Consider the following 20,419-nt stretch of genomic DNA (forward strand, 5'->3'; position numbering starts at 1 on the left):
TTGCTTTGCATCGTTTCTATCTTGCCATTCCAAATCGATGAAATAATGGGAAGAGGTATCAGGACCCAGCAGAGATACAACTTTGGGTTGATCTTCTTCAAACGCCACAACAATCTACAACAAGTATCAACAAGTTGATGATTCAAAATCAGTTTATATGTTACAGTCGATTAAACCGATTTCTCACAATCGGTTTATATGTGCAACTATAAAGACCGATTAAAGATTTGTCTAAAAAATTTCAAAGTCCACAATCGATTCATGTCTCGTGTCATATAATCCGATTGTTGTTCATATTTCTCATGGAAATTTAAAATCGGATTACATATCCACGAAAATAAACCGATTGTCGACTTACGTGATTATTCAAGTGAAGAAATCGGGTTATGAACATCACCAACAAAAACCAATTCTGGTCACGTGCCCATCGCGCCAAAAATTTACTACAATCGGTTCATATGGTGATGAACAAAGACCGATTTCTGTACCCAATTTGGGGATTTTACCCAGAATTGGTTTATGTAGTGTTATCGAATAAACCGATTCCGGGTTAAAGTTTCGATTTTTTCCCTTTTTGGGCGATTGGAACATGCAAATACATGTTTCTAGATCGTTACAACTCATACCTGTTTATTAACAACATTATCATCTTCTTCCCGACGAAATTGTTCTTGTGCTTGAGTAATATCCTCAAGCATTCTTTGGTTGACATCCTCTTCTTCTTTCAAAAAATTATCCAATTCGGTAGGATCGAAATCATGATAATCTGATGCACCCACTTTTTTTATCACTACTAGAGTCTTCATCATCACTATAAAGTTTCATCTTTGCTAAGAAAATCACAAACCCTAGTTTTTTCATTTTTCCCTCTACTTCTTCTTTCCCTCCAAACCTTAAAAGAGGAAATGAATTTCTACTCTAGTCCTACCACTATAATCAAACTCAAACATTAATTAATTTAACTGATAACTTAATTAACTATCACTAATTTAATAAGGGCATATTAGGCATTAACATAAATAGTGGATTAGGGGTTTCTACAAGTTACTTCCTAATGACCCTATTTTGTCATGTAGTTATAGGCCCCAATTAAGTGGCATAGGCCCCAATTTCCCTTTTATTTGTTTATAATTTTTTTTGATGGAAAAATATCATATATTATCTAGCAAATATAATACAAGAGATTTACAAAGTCATTTTCATTGAAAACATTAGAATCTATGCTAGATTTATGAACTTTTTGACGCAAGTTATCTGACATGTGTTATAGCTTTTTAATCCTTGCCTCCTTAGCAATGTAGTCCTCTGCTGTGTTATTCTTCCTCTTGATATATTTCACTTTAGCTTGAGGTAGATCGCCCAATATTGTCTTTATTTCTTGCAAGGTATTTTCCGCTGACCACGAAGAGTCCGTGCTTACCTTATTTAAATTATCCGCCAAAGCTTTGCAATCAGTTACTATGAACACGCTTGATAATATATTTTCTTTTAACCACGTAGCAGCCTTTAATAAGGATTTTGCTTCTGCGTGGATAGCTGACATTGCCCACTCCGAACCTGCAGATAGGTGCATGGAAGTTTCTTTATTAGATGAGTATAGAATGAAAGCATATCCCATCGACAGATCCTCCTTCTTAAAAGAAGCGTCAATGAAGATTATCCAGTCTGAATTTAGATTGGACCAAGAGTAATTGTTTGAGGTTATCTGTTACGTTTTCATATTACTTTGAATGGTAATTGACTGGGAGGATTGTAAGGAACTATTTATTTGCCCTATTAGGTTAATTGGGTATGGGTTTATTTTCTCAAAGACCACCGAGCATCTATAATTGATAAATGATTACCCTAAAAAACCTCCCGAAAATAATTCCTGACATAATAAACCCTAAAAATGTGCCTTAAAAAATCGTTGAAGGATAATAACACTTTCTTGATTTATTTCGTTTGACTAAAAATTTGAGTTTTCACAACTCATTGGTGATAATTGAAGGGCTTTGTAAATTGTAATAATCATGAATTGGGATTTGTAAGAATAACAATAATCACAAGTTCATCGAAAATTCAAATTTTCACGGTTCAGTGATAATTATAATTTTCACAATTGACCAATCAAAATAATATAATCACATTTGAGTTTAGTGAGAATCACAATTTCCATATTTGAGTTTAATGATAATCACAATATTTCATATTTGATAACTTAGTGAAAGTTTTATTTGAGTTTAATGATAATCACAATTTTTCATATTTGATAGTGTTTATGGGTGAAAACTATTCCTGCAGAATTTGGTAATTTTGGGTGTGTGGATGAGGAATGAATCTAAACCCTAAACAAATGCACTGCACGGGAGTGCTTTGTGATTCGAGAAATCAATATGTACAATTCTGACCTAAACCAAGAAATGGCCGTTCCAGACTTGCTTCGGTCACAAAGTGAAGGAGATGGGCTTGATCTTAGGGAGGGAAACGAAGAAGGTGTTGAGATTGTGAAGGTGTTGGCTGTATATGACTTGTATCTGAAAGCTGAACGGGCTTGCAGGATGAAAGCTATCAGTTCCGGTGTTTGGATACGGTTGTATCAACACTTGGTTTCTGTTGTCTTGTTCTGTCGAAATAGGGAGGAGAACCTATTTATATAAGTCATTGAGCCTTACTCACGTATCTCGTGGGAAGTGGAGAAAGCGGAGCGATGGAGTAGTGGAGTTGCGGATGTTAGTGTTACACGATCATTCTTGCCCACTTCTCCCATCATCACTAACCGTCCATGACTTCCTGACACGTTCTTGTTATGGCGCGTTGTGCGCTGCACGCTGTAAACCACCAGACCAATACCCCAGTATGTATCCCCCAGTTTGTGACATGATTGATGTCTCGAGTGTGTGGATCGTGGGACCCACAGAAAGTAGCATGTAATACTATATTAGATAACTAAGTGTTTAGGAATTCGATACTTGTGAAGAATCGTGTGTATTCTATGCAGGTACTGCATCGAGTATATTCAGCATGTATGAGGCATCGCTGTTTGAGCGTCTCAAAATAGCTTCATGTCCAGCCTACTTCATGTAATGGTTTGGAGGTTGCGCAAGCAAGTCCTCACTTGGCCGACCACATGGTGTGGTAGAGTGACGGGTGGTGATCACCATGACGCCTCACTGACCAATTAACTCCTGACCAAGGCTGTATAGCCAAGCCGGTGAAGTTGGACGAACGAGATGATCTTTGAGACACTCATCTGCGACCGTTAGTGGAATTAAGGTTTTGGAAGAGGTGCGCAAGCACCACTTTTCAGCTTGGTCGAATCCAAGCTTGGGACACGATTTTGGCATGGCCGATTGAATATGTGTGTAAACGGCATGCCGGTGTACATGCCCATACCTTGTTTTCCCGTGAAAGTGTAATCTGGACCGCTTAATTTGTCCGACAAAAAGGAGCGGTCAGGATTGATTTACGACAAAAGTTTGGTGCCGCAAATGCCGTGCGCCATGCCTTCTTCAGGCGCGCGTTTCGAGACCACCAAGCTTGGTCGGTCCCGGCCGATTGGTTCGGCGTGTAGGTGATAGGATGGTGTTCACGCCTATACCTGAATGTCCCATGGAAACGTGATCTAAGCTACTCAATTTGTCCGGTGAAGTTGAGTGGTCGAGATCAGTTCGTGATTGGGAGGTGTGACCACGCCAGTTTGGGCGTGCGAATCGAGGCGACCAGGCATGGTATGCCTTGGCCGATCGGATGTGGAGATAGATGGGTCAACGGTGATCATGTTGATGCTCACTGGACCTGCTCAGTCGACTTCTAAACCCTTCATTCGATCAGGAAAAAACGGACACTCACGATCAATGTAAACCCTAATTAGGGTTTTTTTTCCGGCCGTGCGGCATGCCCACTTTTGGCGTACGGTTTGGAACGACCAACTGTGGTTGGTCTTGACCGATTCGTCGTGTTTGTAGGCGGGCCCGTGGTGATTGCGTTGACATGCACTGGGCCCTTTGAATCTACATCTACACCGTCCATCTATGCCTGCGAAGATGGATGGTTGAGACCGATTTGTGACTCATGTAATGTGCCGCAAACCCTAATTTAAGGTTTCACGTCCATATTGCTTTGGCTAGACGTTTTAGCAAGCTATGCTTCCCTTTTTGGGGGACCGACCATGCGGGGTCCGCATTGGTCTGGTGTTGAACATTCCAATACCTGCTTGAGGGTTATGGATTCGATCTAAGCCATCCAATCATGCTGGTGAAGTTGGATGGTTGTGATCGTTTCTGAGACTGATACGGACAGTCCAGATGCTCGATCGGGCTAGTATAACACTCCGAGAGTTAAAGCCTGTACGGGTATTTCGTACATGCCTCTTTATTTAATGCTTGGAGATTCGTGTTGCTCTGCTGAGAGCAATCACTCCGTCGTCATGCCGCACCAATAATGATAAGAGTGAAGCAGTACAGGAAATACAAGGCTGGTCATGCTTTAATTGATAATGCTACAAGTTTTCAATGGATAAGTATTCTCTATTTTATCAGGGCTTTATCCTTTGCAGGATGTTAGCGCATAATTTCGGCTTTTATAATTTTAGCCTTGAACGAAAATCCACCGTCAACATTAAGTCCCCTGCCTAGCACGTAATGGTTACACTATTGTGGGGGTAGGCATGAGATGGTGACGATTTTGTATGCTGAAACAATTAAGCTAAAGTAAAGTAAATATGTATTTACCGCATAGATCGTCAGGTGATGTCCTGGAAGTCTTGATTAGGGTCATGAAGGAGGCATGACTTGGTCAGGCGAGTCGCTTTTGGTTTCCTCCATGTACATCTGGACAGAGCTTGGCCCACTTCTTGAACTGGATGTACTCTCCTCCATTGCACGGAAGCTTTTCCAAGATATATCCGATAAGCCTCGTTGATCATTATCCCGAATCAGTAGCCTTCATAAGTGGCCAGTAAAGACTTCTCTTCTCCTGGGATTCTGTTGACTTGCAAGATATATATTCCAAGGATTCTTCTCATCCATAGTCGTATATCCAGGTATTTCTCCACACTTATGTGATCTTATGATTTGATTGATGATGATATACACACATTTTTTTATGTGCTCATAACTTCTTATTCTTTGCAGCTTCTTTGCAGTGGACGATGACCATTCTGTAACTTCTCCAGAAAAAAGTTTCGAAGTCGACAAGCCCGGAGCTGATGTGCATGAAGAAGTAATGGCTAAAATCGATCTCCCACTTCGTGAAGTTGGTCGTGCTATACAGGGGATATCCATTCTGCACCTGCGTATTGTCAGGGGACGTATCTGTGCCCTTTCAGCTGCAATCGACATGGAGGAGCAATGGAGGCGTGATGAAGCGTTGCAAGCCTCAGTGAGCGCAAGGGCAGAGAGGTTTGCAGCACGGTTAAAGAGGCGGAGGGTTGAACACAAACGACCTCTTGGTGAAGATAAATGTGATTATCCAATCCACGACGGTGTGATAATCCTTTATTCTGACACAGATGAACCTGAGCGTTTGAAAGCAGTCAATACAATCCCTAACGTTGCTGTGGCCTTTGAGAAAGACATGGAAGCTGTTCCTGCTAACAATGTTAGGGTGGAGAGTGCTGCTGTAGAAACATCTGAAGCAGAAGCTGAGGCAGATCCAAAGGAAGAAGCAGTAACGGCTCACGATGGTGATGGCGTTGAAGAAGGACCTAGTAGTGGTGCTGACACGGTAGACCTTGTTGACGGCTAGGCTTTTGCTTTTATTTCTCTTTAAATACATTCCCGTAATTCATAAACATCTTCCTTGTACTCAGTGGCTGCTGAGTCCAGGATCTTTTGTTTTGCTTGCTTGAGTAAAGGTTTTTATGTTATAATCCTTTGTTAAGATTACATCTGAACCTTTTTAGGCGTAATGGTGTGCCTTCATATGTATGTGATTCTTCCTGATAAAAGAAATAATATCATAAGGAATACCACGGACCTGTATGTGCACCTGATGTGAGGTCTCCCTGGTCTTGCTGGGTGAATGGCTCAAAACATCTTCTTTTTCCGCAAATATTCTATTTCCTTGACTTCTTACGAAATGTTTGCTTAGGGTTTCCTCCTCTATTTTGCTCTAATGGGTTTAGGCTGACTCAGGACTTTGTGTCTTCCTTTAGGGGTAAAGAAGTTCTTGGATGGAAATAATACTTCAATTAATTTGAAATTGAAAATTGAAACCCTAATTATGAATGCAAGTATTGCAATCATTTTCTGGAGGAATTACAAATATGACATGAGAAGGTAATTGTAAAAAGACACGCTGGAGAAAACAGCACAACGTTTTAAAGTGTGGAGGACGCTGGAAAGTGGTAGCACAACGTCTTAAGTACGGTAGGGTTTGAACCATCGTGAGTGAATCGTTACGCCTTCCAGTTTGTCATCGTTGATGAGCTTGCAGTAGCCTCCTAGGATAACGTCTGCTACCAGGTACGGTTCATCCTCTCTTTCATTGGGTGAGCTAGGTGGATTGGTTACTTTCACCGTCATGCTCCCAACCTTGAATGTAGTCGTCTTCGTCACCAGATCTGTAATTCCAAATGGGTTTGGTCGTGCAGATGCCTGGAACTTCGCTTTATCGTCTTTGACCGAGACAGCCTCTAAGCTCTTGATAAAACGCTTGAAGGGACCGGCCTCCCATTCACATCTCTTAGCAGGGGTTGGTTTGTTAGTCGGAACCAGTCCTCAGTGCTTGTCAGAGTGAGGAGTGATTGGTTGCAAAAAGGATTATGTGATGAGACTTACTTGGGCTCGGAACCTTTTAATGTACGCTGACGGGCTCTCTCCAGGAAGTTGTATCACGTTAGCAAGCTGTAGTTGGTGCGGCAACAGACAGTCCCCAGGTCCAGACGGCTTGTTGGATATCCTTTCGGGAACCTAAGCCAGTAGAGGACAAACTTCCAGTGTTGCCTTGTTGTCGTGTATCCAAGAGTGTCCTAGGATCATGTCGTAATTAGGATGCTCCTTGACTATGTAGAAATTTGCTTGCGTTAGGGCGTCACCCAAATTAACTTCAAGATCGATGTATCCATATGCGTCTCCAAGTTCTCCTTCTAAAGTCTTAATCACAGTTGGGTTGTGAGTAGCTTCATGCTTTGAAATCTTTGCTGCTTTCAAGGTCTGGAGAGTGATGATGTTGAATTCAGAGGCCGTATCGATCAATGTGCTATCGAACTCGACATCCCTCAAACGAGCAACGGTTAAGAGTCCCCAGTTTCCCTGGCTTGCATCTTCCAGTAAGGACTGAGGTCTCGAGACCGCTTCCTTTTCCAGATACAAGCGTCTGCCTGAGACAACACGGTTGAGGGATGCAATTATGTCCTGACGTTGTGCTTTGGAGAAGTACAAGATCTCGCACAAATGTTCCATCATAGATTGTACAGTCTTGCGAACAGAATCCCCGAAAATCATGCAGTTCCTGACAGGGAGAGGATCTCTATGAACACCTTCGTTTCCAAGCTGCACTTATCCTGCCTCTATCTTTTCTTTGAAGATTTGCTTCAGTCTGTTGTAGTCTTTAGTCGGATGATGGAAAAATCTATGGTAGCGGCAGTACTTAGGATCCGCCATATCTTTCTCGGTTGGCGGGCGTCTGATAGGAGGCAGCTTGATAGCGTCATCTTGAATTCATGCCTCCAAGAGTTCCATCACTTCACTCATGGAGAATGGGAAGCCTGCATGTTCGGTGTCTTGTGTAGGAGTCTTGCCTACTCCTTTTTGAGACGAGGCCGTCTATGCCGGAGACGCACGCTTGGGTTGTCATTCTGTTTCTGAAGCTTTCCTTTTTCCTCCTTCGCCTACCACACTCACAGAAGGACCAGTGTTGTATTGTTTGTTGGTGAGGCGCCTGCTTCCTCGACTCTCACGTAGTTCTTCATTTCGAACAACCCTGGTTCTCTCTAATAACGCTGGGGAAGTTGTGGCTGAACGCTTGGCAGCTTCATGGAGTTCGGAGAACGTCTGAAAGCCCAGATTCTCCAGTAGGGCGCGATATATAGGTATCATCCCGTTGATGCACAGCTCCCAACTGTTTTTCAGGATATTCAGATCATGACAATCTAGTGCTTGAGTTCTGAACCTTTTAAAGAAATCGTTCGGATGTTCGTTGTTCCGCTGAGAGATTCTCCCCAGGTCTGAAAAGGTGATCTGCTCGGACACGAAGAAGTACTTTTTATAGAAAGCACTGACCATCCCGTCCCAATTGGATATGCTGTTAGGCGCGATGTTGTTGTACCAGGTGTACGCCCTTCCCGTAAGTGACTTCGAGAATTCTTTCAGGCGGAGAACACGATTGTATTCATGTTCTCCTAATGATTCCAAAAATCGAGAGATGTGTTCATGAGCGTTACCAGTACCATCATAGAGAGAGAACTGAGGAGAGGTATATCCTCTTGGGAGAGGATTTCGTTGTACATCTTGAGGGTATGGCGGCTGATGTTGGTGCACCTCCATCATGCTTCCTTTGCCTCGGTTTTGGATAAATCGTTCAAGGTCTTCACGTGTGATGAAGTTGGGAGACCGGCCCATCTCCCTTGGGCGTTCAGGAACAACACGAGTTTCTTCATTCATGTGGGTCTGAGTGGAAACGCCTGTTCTGGTCGTGAAGGCGTCCCTTGTTGGCTCTAGGGGTTGTCGTGAGTCTTGTGGCAATCATTCAGTTAAGGTTTTGAGGAAAGTGAGTACCTCTTTCTGAGTTGCAGCCATATCCGTTTGAGTCTTATCAAGAGCTCCATACCTCTCCATCAAGTATGCGATGGTAATTGGAGATGGCCCTCCTCTTGCTCCTCCGGCTCCCCGTCCTGATGAAGGAATGGAAGTTGTTGTTCTGGTGATCGCCGGAGGTGTTACACTTGAAGATATGTCGGAGTTCGCGGCTGCTCTGGATCTGGTGATAGGAGGCGTTACACTTACTGGAATATCTCCTGCTCCGGTGGCGTTGGTGGTAGAAGAGACGGTTCCACGAGATGTATTGACCACAGTAGCTCCACTGATAGGTACATCGATACCAAGAGTGTTATCCGCACTAGCTCCATCAGGATTGATTGATGATCCCGACTTAAGTTCTACCATCTTGAAATAGGTTGATGATTAAATTGAATCTAAGACCTACCCCTTCGAAATTGATGAATTTGAATCGGATTTTGAAGAAATTTACTTTACAACCGAGAGATTAACCTCCCACTGTGGTCGCCAATTGTTTATGGGTGAAAACTATTCCTGCCGAATTTGGTAATTTGGGGTGTGTGGATGAGGAATGAATCTAAACCCTAAACAAATGCACTGCACGGGAGTGCTTTGTGATTCGAGAAATTAATCTGTACAATTCTGTCCTAAACCAAGAAATGGCCGTTCCAGACTTGCTTCGGTCACAAAGTGAAGGAGATGGAGTTGATCTTAGGGAGGGAAGCGAACAAGGTGTTGAGATTGTGAAGGTGTTGGCTGTTTATGACTTGTATCAGAAAGCTGAACTGGCTTACAGGATGAAAGCTATCAGTTCCGGTGTTTGGATACGGTTGTATCAACACTTGGTTTCTGTTGTCTTGTTCTGTCGAAATAGGGAGGAGAACCTATTTATACAAGTCATTGATCCTTACTCACGTATCTCGTGGGAAGTGGAGAAAGTGGAGTGATGGAGTAGTGGAGTTGCGGATGTTAGTGTTACACGATCAGTCTTGCCCACTTCTCTCATCATCACTAACCGTCCATGACTTCCTGACACGTTCTTGTGATGGCGCGTTGTGTGCTGCATGCTGTAAACCACCAGACCAATACCCCAGTATGTATCCCCCAGTTTATGACATGATTGATGTCTCGAGTGTGTGGATCGCGGGACCCACAAAAAGTAGCATGCAATGCTAGATTAGATAACTAAGTGTTTAGGAAGTCGATACTTGTGAAGTATCGTGTGTATTCTATGCGGGTACTGCATCAAATATATTCAGCATGTATGAAGCATCGCTGTTTGAGCGTCTCAAAATAGCTTCATGTCCAGCCTACTTCATGTGATGGTTTGAAGGTTGCGCAAGCAAGTCCTCCCTTGGCCGACCACATGGTGTGGTAGAGTGATGGGTGGTGATCACCATGACACCTCACTGACCAATGAACTCCTGACCAGGGATGTATAGCCAAGCCGGTGAAGTTGGACGAACGAGATGATATTTGAGACACTCATCTGCGATTGTTAGTGGAATTAGGGTTTTGGAAGAGGTGTGCAAGCACCACTTTTCAGCTTGGTCGAATCCAAGCTTGGGATACGATTTTGGCATGGCCGATTGGGTATGTGTGTAGACGGGATGTCGGTGTACATGCCCATACCTTGTTGTCCCGTGAAAGTGTAATCTGGACCGCTCAATTTGTCCGACAAAGAGGAGCGGTCAGGATTGATTTACGACAGAAGTTTGGTGCCGCAAATGCCGTGGGACATGCGTTCTTCAGGCGCGCGTTTCGAGATCACCAAGTTTGGTCGGTCCCGGCCGATTGGTTCGGCGTATAGGTGATAGGCTGGTGTTCACGCCTATACCTGACTGTCCCATGGAAACGTGATCTAAGCCACTCAATTTTTCCGGTGAAGTTGAGTGGTCGAGATCAGTTCGTGATTGGGAGGTGTGACCACGCCAGTTTGGGCGTGCGAATCGAGGCGACCAGGCATGGTATGACTTGGCATATCGAGTGTGGAGATATATGGGTCAACGGTGATCATGTTGATGCTCACTGGACCTGCTCAGTCGACTCCTAAACCCTTCATTCGATCAGGAGAAAACGGACGCTCACGATCTATGTAAACCCTAATTAGGGTTTTTTCCGGCTGTGCGGCATGCCCACTTTGGGCGTACGGTTTGGAACGACCAACCGTGGTTGGTCTTGACCGATTGGTCGTGTTTGTAGGCGGGCTCGTGGTGATTGTGTTGACATACTCTGGGCCCTTTGAATCTACATCTACACCGTCCATCTATGCCTGGGAAGATGGATGGTTGAGACTGATTTGCGACTCATGTAATGTGCCGCAAACCCTAATTTAGGGTTTCACGTCCATATTGCTTTGGCTGGACGTTTTAACAAGCTATGCTTCCCTTTTTGGGGGGCCGACCATGCGGGGTCCGCATTGGTCCGGTGTTGATCATTTCAATACCTGCTTGAGGGTTATGGATTCGATCTAAGCCGTCCAATCATGCTGGTGAAGTTGGATGGTCGTGATCGTTTCTGAGACTGATACGGACAATCCAGATGCTCGATCGGGCTAGTATAACACTCCGAGAGTTATAGCCTGTATGGGTATTTCGTACATGCCTCCTTTTTTAATGCTTGGAGATTCGTGTTGCTCTGCTGAGAGCAATCACTCAGTCGTCATGCCGCACCAATAATGATAAGAGTGAAGCAGTACAGGAAATACAAGGCTGGTCATGCATTAATTGATAATGCTACAAGTTTTCAATGGAGAAGTATTCTCTATTTTATCAGGGGCTTTATCCTTTGCAGGATGTTAGCGCATAATTTCGGCTTTTACAATTTTAGTCTTAAATGAAAATCCACCATCAACAGATAGCTTAGTGAAAATCGCAATTTTCACATGTCGGGACCACTTACGAAATCCCAATCAAAGTTAACTCACTCAAAATTCTTGTTTTTATAATTTAACGAAAATTTTAACTGAGTCAATTGAGTCTGTGAAAAACGTTGTTATCACCCATTTATTGAAAATTTAAAATTTCACAATTTAGTGAAATCATAATTTTTCGGTTTATGTTTATATGAAGTTATATCGGACAAAATTACAAATAGATGTCAGTTTAACCTAACCAAATATAAACAACAATCGATTCACGACATATATTGCTTTTTTGATATTTTTCATTTGTGTATATAAGAAGAAGAAAATTGAGTTATGACATAAACACGACTACATATTTGCATCTATTGTCTGTTTCACTAGTTGTGAACCTCCATGCACTGCAATCATATTTGTAAAATTGAATTCCTGAAATGAAATATTAGTAAAATCGAATTACAGAAATGAATTACTCCCTCCGTTTCAAAAAAATAGACAGGTTTTTTTTTTGGGTATGTCAAAAAAATAGACTTGTTTCCATGTGGAAAGTCAAATGTTATGATTTTACTACTATATCCATAGAGGGACCACTTCTCTCTCTCTATTTTCTCTCCTAATACAAAAAGGAGACCACTTCTCTCTCCCCTTTCTCTAATAACAAATAAGTGGGGACCAAAGGATAGATTATGAAAAAACATGGAAAAGTATCTCAAATGATTAGTTTTTTTAGTTTTTGTGAAAACCAAACAAGCCTATATTTTAGAAACGGAGAGAGTAGTAGTATTTTCCCTCTGAAAAGATTTAACCCAACAAAACAATGAAATAAACCTGATTGCATTACTAATGTAAGAACCCACTTTTCTTCGAAACTAATGAGATTATAGAAGGTGTATTTTCATTTCTATACTTGTATCATTCTCAAAATCCAACAAATATGTAAATTTGCATGTATGCACCATTCGTTCAAAGCATACTTCGAAATCTCTGCCAATGTAACTATCTTTATCAACAAAAAATCTTCTAGCTCTATTAGGTCGAGATACAAAATCTTCGGCTACATTTGCATTAGAAAATAAGGGAAGGAGAAAGGGGACAATAATGATGAAAACTGCAAGTAAGGAGGACACGCTAACTACTGTAAATTATAAGAGAGGGAGAGAGCGGCGGAATAAATCTCTGAAGTTCCTAATTAATAGTAACAAACTAATGGAACAAATATCGGAAATAATGGTAACAATCTGGTTTTGACCAGGAAATGTGGAGATCAACCGGATATTATGGTATGAAGTCGATTGACCGTATAAATGTCAACTATAAACTACCAATAAAACGCCCATGACCATTATCAACGGAATTTTAGTAAAACTATTTTTATTAATAATGTTTAACTAATTAAGGTTAGATTAGTCCATCTAAAATGTGAAAATATAGATATAATCTAAAATTGTTAATTTCAACCGTAGATCTTATTTTTTGGGCTACACATATACTATCTTATTGATTGGTTTTTGGAAGAGTGAGGGATCAAATTTGGGTTCCTCAGATATTTCCACTTATACAATATATAAATTGAAATGTAAAGGGTTAAAGGGTTTTCATATTCATAATCCATGCATATATAATCAAAATAAAGTAAGTGGTTTAGTTAGCCAAATCTAATTTAACAAGATAATAATTAAATCCACATACTCAATTCTCCTTCATTTTAGTCCACAAAAGTTGATTTGAACAACTCTGGTGAGAGTATTGAGAAATAGAGTTCTCTCATTGATTCTAGCCCCACACAAATAAGTGTTACACGTTTCGTTACACCTCATTTACATCTGCAAATTAACCACATTCGACATTAACTGTCTAATCCCCTACTTTCTCGCCACGACCAATTCCTCTCTTCTGCTTCCTATCTTCTTTTTATTGTAACTGACAATAAACAGAACTAAGCTAAGTTCTGATAATCAAAACTAACTGAACCAAACTAAGTTATGATAATCAAAACGATCAATTTTTCATGATTCCAACCTCCATAATAAAAAATAATCACTTGACATGAAATCTATAATCAAAAATTTCCCCAGAAAGGAATCTCAAGGTAAATTGGGTTTTGAATCTCTTGAATTTTTTGTTTCAAATTTATCCCATTTTTCTCGAAATATCCGCCCTCATACTGATAATGATAATGATGAGTGCACAAACCATGTTCTTGTACAAATAAGTAAGATTCAATTCAACAAATCCTGTTAGGGCTAAAAAAAAATACTCAAAATCTGCAGTAACAAAGTCTCCAAATCCAAAAGATATGTGCTTTTTAAGGGGTTATCCTAATTTCTGGATTTTCGACGAAGTTTTAATCGAGATTGAAAATTGTTAGGTTAGATTATATACACATATATATATATATATATATATATATATATCAATATCAAAATTGAAAATTTTATAGGGTTTTCATTTTTTAGATGAAGGGGAATTTGTGGAGACTTAACAAGAAACATGGATAAAATCTTTAAAAATCTTTGAGGTATCCATTCTCTTTCACTCTGTTTCACTATCGAATTAACATTTGAAATATTATCCTGGACATTAGTTTTGTTTTGTGTTGTTAGTGATAAACGCAAAATATTTACCTAGTTCATTTATTTTTGTGCATTTTTGTTGTTGGTGTGCAGGTAAGTAGAGATATGACTTGTTCGACTCTGAGAAAGGGAAGCTGATGACGAACAGTCCTTGCCTAAACCCAGATGATAGACTCTCAAAGACTGTTTCAGTCGCAGATGGGAGGTAGTGTTGGTCTAAGGAAGGAAGCCGAAAGAGATGAGATTATAGTTTTTCAGTTGCAGAGAGTTGCACACAAAGAGACTCTAAGAGAGAGAGGTAGCCTTTCAAAGGTCGTACTCGTGGATGTGAGTATCTCGACTGGGTTGGAAATTTCGGTCAAGTGAAGATTTATCCTTGGACTACCAGAATGATAATTTTACCCCTAGTCTGTAAACTGACCATTTTACCCTCGGTCCAAAAATTACCACCTACGTTAAGTTCCCTTCTCAGCGCGAAACCGTAAGTGTTGCGTGCTGCATACATAGATGGTGCGTACCTTTTCTATGAAATCATGATTACTTTTGCTGAAAGAGTTTCATCATGACTTTGCCGAATCACCTCCATTCGTTCTGTCAACTACATCTCGTGCAATCTAATTCTGACGAGAGCTTTACCGAGACATAGCATTCAATCTGAGCTTGTTGGGCGTGAGCTAGGAGATAGTTTGTGACAACTATCCACGAGTCCCCAATATTAACACATCTTCATTCGCAAGATTTTCTTGACTTAGGCTCGATCTTGAACACTACCACTTATGCATTTTTATGCTATTCTCGAATGAAGATATAGTTGAGGCATGCATGGTGCAACAGTGTTACACCATAATCTTCTGACAATCAAAATTCCACTCAAAACAAGTGAAAACCCTAATTCTGGGTCTCTTTTGATGAAAACCCTAATTATGAATTTCGTCTTCATCAAAATAGTAGTCGAATATGTGGAGGATCAATCAGAAACATGAGAGTATTCTAGGTTCACCTAAGGCATGCCTGGAGCAGGTCCATGAAAATTAGGGTTTAATATCCTTGATTAAACCTCTTGTAGAAGACTTTTATGACTAGGTTTCCTTATTTGAGTCAAACTCCCTTCTTGTTTGCCTTTCTTCTGATTTCCTTTTCTGAACATGTTTCTTTTCCAAACGCCCACTTTTATTTAGTTAAATACTCTCTTTATATAATAAAGCTTTTTTATGGAATATCTGAACTTAAATAAAAAAATTTCGTGTTTTGAGTCAAATTCCTTTTGTATGCCTTTCCTTTTTGATATTGAAGAGATATCACAACTTAATTTTAGAAACCCAAACCGTGTATATGTCTGCTTGGGCATGCCTAATCCTTGAATGACCACCCTTCATGTGGACAAGTCCTTGTCCCTCCATGATTCCTCTTTTTTGTCAAATCTTTCCTAATTTTATCCAAACTCATGGAAGACCCTTCTGCTCGGAGTGAAAAGCCTCTATAGCTAAATTTTAACCCAAAATCGTGCACACCCCTTGTTTGGGCGTGACCTTTCTAGGTACGACTTTTTTTTGCAAAACTATTTCCTTGTTGCAACAAAACTTTTCTTTTTATCAAATATTCCTTATTTGATATGATTTCCGATATGAACTCCTTCTGTACCAAATAAAAAGATCTTATAGCTTGATTTTTGGAAACCAAAACTGTATGATACGTATGATCTCTGTACCTTGGTAACTATCATTATAAAGGCGTAATTCAGAATAATAATAGATGAAAACTAGAAAACAGAACACATAAGAACGTAATTCAAAGAAAATATCTTCTCTAGATTATGAACAAGAATACTATTACAATGCTCTCTTTGTTATGCTCACAATCTCTCTAGGTAAATAACCTTAAATTCACTGGCAAGGAATGAATTTTCTTCTGTTCAGAATAGTTTGAATTTGGTGATCATGAATGCAGATGTGCCAGATGAAATATGTTGGTCTATTGGCAGCAAAGGTCAGTTTTCTGTCAGATCAACTTATGATGCCTTAACAATTTCTTCTTCAGAACAAGAGCAACAACATATTTTTAAGTTCATTTGGGAGCAAAAATTGCCCCCAAAAGTGGGTTTCTTTCTATGGAATTTAGCTCACAAAAGCTTTCCTACCAGAGATGTCTTAAGAAGAAGAGGCAATATTGTACCACAAACTTGTGTATTCTGTGCACATCATGAAACTGTAGAGCATCTCTTTCTACACTGTGATTTTGCAGGGAGAATCTGGAGTCATTTTAAAGAAAAATTGAAGTGGAGTTTTGCAATGCCTGAAGATCTTTTTTCAATGTTATTGTCATGGGATTTGTCTTTGCTTTCTCCTCAGCAGATTCAAATTTGTCACATGATTCCAATTGCTATCATTTGGTGCATTTGGAAGGAGAGAAACGAAAGGATTTTTCAGAAAAAGTCAAGCACTGAAACAACCTTACACAACAGAATCAAGTACACTCTTTTCTTATTGTGTCTTGTTTTCAAAGATTTTGAATCTCTTAGTTACCAGGATGTTATATCTAGCTGGCCCAAGATGTATTTTGATTACTTTTGACTCTTTAAGTAGCTTGTTACTTCTTTAGTCTTTCCTCCCTTCATTTTCTTTTCTTTCTCTTGTACTCTTTGAGAGTGGTTCAAGCCTCTTTGTACTCTCTCTCTTTTTGATCCATATATTCATCTTTACCGATAAAAAAAAAAAACCTTAATCTATTTGCTAAGATTGCTTTTACAATAATTAATTGCCTCAAAAACTTCTCTCAAAGTAATTTGTCTCACAAACCTCCCTCTCTAGGTGTGTCTGTATCACAAACCACACTATCTAGATGTCTCAGCTACGAGCTAAACATCTCTATTTATAACTTTAACGGTTTCCCAAACCTTCTAGGAATCTATTTCCTTATCTAGGAATAGTTCCTTTTCTAGGTATATTTTCTTATCTAGAAATATTACCTTGTCTAGGAATATTCCTTATCTAGGAATAATTCATTTTCTAAGTATATATTTCCTTATCTATAAATATTACCTTGTCTAGGAAATATTCCTTTCTAGGTATATTTCCTTATCTAGGAATATTACCTTGTTTAAGAATATTTTCTTATCTAAGAATACTGCCTAAAAATCAGTATTCCTTCCCAAAGTAGAAGTCTATCTTCAATATAACTTGAGGATTGCTAAGTTCCCAAAAGAGGAAAGATACACCTGTATGTCCCCCCCTCCCCTTTAAGAACTTGTACTCATGTGAAAGTTAGAACATGAGATAAGGAAACTTGAAAGTTATTTTCTCCTTGTTGAACTTGTAGTCTTCGTTTGGTGTGGAGAGGTTATATAGTCTTCTTCCCATTGAGGCGTACGTATAGTTTACGCGGGTTGCGGGGCGTTGATTAAATATATGTCTGTTGTGGGGCGTACGTATACTTCACGCGCGGACAAGGGACAAAGTTATTATTCACGCCCGATGGGGCGAACGACCATATAAACGCATGAAATGGGGCATACATAAAGTCTCCGCTCAAGACACACGTAAACCACACGTGTGGCGTTAAAGTCAAATAGCCAATTTTGAGTATTATACATTTAATTATGGTGATAATTAATTAATTATATTAATTGAGGTGTAATTAGTTTCAAAGTATTAATCATCTTGTTTTACAACTAACCATCTCAACATTTAAAAATTCAAAATACATTTCTGCATCCTAATAAGACAATGAAATAACTTACTCTTATGAATTGAAATTCCCCAGTGGCAGAAGAAAATGATAGTTGACCAACTTGTAGCCAAGCTAAGCTAATGTTCTTACTCTTTCTCTTCAATTGATAAACTTTCTCTTCAATTGATAAAGTTATCTGTTTCATTCTTTTCTTTAGGGTCATTGACATAAAAATATATTGTCTTACTTCATACATAAAGTTATTCCAAACATATATTTGGACGTTAACTTTATGAACGCCTGATTGGGGCGTACATATATTGTTCGTCTGAATGGGGCGTACATTTCAGCAACACCTGTCATGAGGCGTATATTTCAGCAACGCCTAATCGGGCGTACATTTCAACACCGCTCCATTGAAGTGTAGTTTATATACACGCCTCATCATGGAACGAGGACTATACATCCGCTTCATGTGAAGCGTACTTTATAACTTCACCTACTGACAAACGTACATTATACGTTCGCTCGACTATATTTGGTTTTGGTCTTGGTCCCAGACCAAATATAGTCTGGAATTTGGTTTTGGTCCAGCTTTTACTCTTTACTCCGTCCCACTATGTCTCGTAGATGGACCATATTTACAGGTTTGATCGTCCACTGTGGTTGCTCTTAGCTCCATAATGCAATTATCCTCGATTGGTTTTTCTCGACCAAATCACAAGTCTCATACATGTGGCAAGATCATCTTATCATCCTCACCATCATCCTGTAGCGGTGGATCAAACAACTTCAAGTGTTCGACATTATTAACCGAGAACATTTTTACCCCATCTGATCGTTCCTTATCTAATTTCAACCATACCATGGTTATCTTGTTCTTCTAACATATTCCAATTTTCGAGTAACTCACCAAGTTGTTTGTAGAGATATCTAGTGAAGGCCATAAACCACATGAATCTTTTATAAAAGAAATGAACCTTGCTCTGATACCAACTTGATACGTATGATCTCTGTACCTTGGTAACTATTGTTAGAGAGGCGGAATTCAGAATAATAATAGACGAAAACTAGAAAACAGAACACACAAGAACGTAACTCGAAGAAAACATCTTCTCTATATTATGAACAAAAAAACTATTACAATTCTCTCTTTGTTACGATTACAATCTCTCTAGGTAAATAACCTTAAACTATTTGCTAAGTTTGCTTTTATAATAATTAATTGCCTCACAAACTTCTCTCAAGGTGATTTGTCTCACAAACCTCCCTCTTTAGGTGTGTCTGTATTTCAAACAACACTATCTAGATGTCTTAGTTACGAGCTAAACATCTCTATTTATAACTTTAACGGTTTCCCAAAACTTCCAGGAATCTATTTCCTTATCTAGAATAATTCCTTTTCTAGGTATATTTCCTTAAAGTATTACATTGTCTAGGAACATTCCTTATCTAGGAATATTTTTCTTTTCTAAGTATATATTTCCTTATCTAGAAATATTACCTTTTCTAGGAAATATTCCCTTTTTAGGTATATTTCCTTATCTAGAAATATTACCTTGTTTAGGAATATTTCCTTATCTAAGAATACTTCCTAAAAATTAGTATTCATTCCTAAAGTAGAAGTTTATCCTCAATATAAATTGAGGATTGCTAAATTCCCAAAGAGGAAAGATACACCTGTATGGCCCCCTCCATTAAGAACTTGAACTCATGTGAAAGTTAAAACCGGTGTTAAGGAACTCGAGAGTTCCTTTATCCTTACTGAACCATCTCGCTAGGAACTTGACCTTCAAGTACAATTAGGAAAGCATTCTCTCCTTGTCTTGTCTTAGTCCGTTTTAGCTCCATAATGCAACTATCCTCGGTTGGTTCTTCTCGGCCAATCACAAGTCTCCTACATGTGGCAATATCACCTTGTCATCCTCACCATCAACTTGTAGCGGTGGATCAAACAAATTCAAGTGTTCGGCATGAATAACCGAGAACATTTTTCCCCATCCGATCGTTCCTTATATAACTTCAACCATACCATGGTTATCTTGTTCTTTTAAGGTATTCCAATTTTTGAGTAACTCACCAAGTTGTTTTTAGAGAGATCTAGTGAAGACCATAAATCACATGAGTCTTCTCTAAAAGAAACGAACCTTGCTCTGATACCAACTTGATACGTATGCGTGTTGTACCTTGGTCACTATTGTTATAGAGGCGGAATTCATAATAATAATAGACGAAAACTAGAAAACAAAACATACAAGAACGTAATTCGAAGAAAATATCTTCTCTAGATTATGAACAAGAAAATTATTACAATTCTCTCTTTGTTACGCTCACAATCTCTTTAGGTAAATAACCTTAAACTATTTGCTAAGTTTGCTTTTAAATAATAAATTGCCCCAAAAACTTCTCTCAAGGTGATTTGTCTCACAAACCTCCCTCTCTAGGTGTGTTTGTATCACAAACCAACTATCTAGATGTCTTAGCAATGAGCTAAACATATCTATTTATAACCTTAACGGTTTCCCAAACATTCTAGGAATATATTTCCTTATCTAGGAATAATTCATTTTCTAGGTATATTTCCTTATCTAGAAATATTACCTTGTATAGGAATAATT

Source organism: Papaver somniferum, chromosome 7 (assembly GCF_003573695.1).
Source record: "Papaver somniferum cultivar HN1 chromosome 7, ASM357369v1, whole genome shotgun sequence".
Taxonomy (NCBI): Eukaryota; Viridiplantae; Streptophyta; class Magnoliopsida; order Ranunculales; family Papaveraceae; genus Papaver; species Papaver somniferum.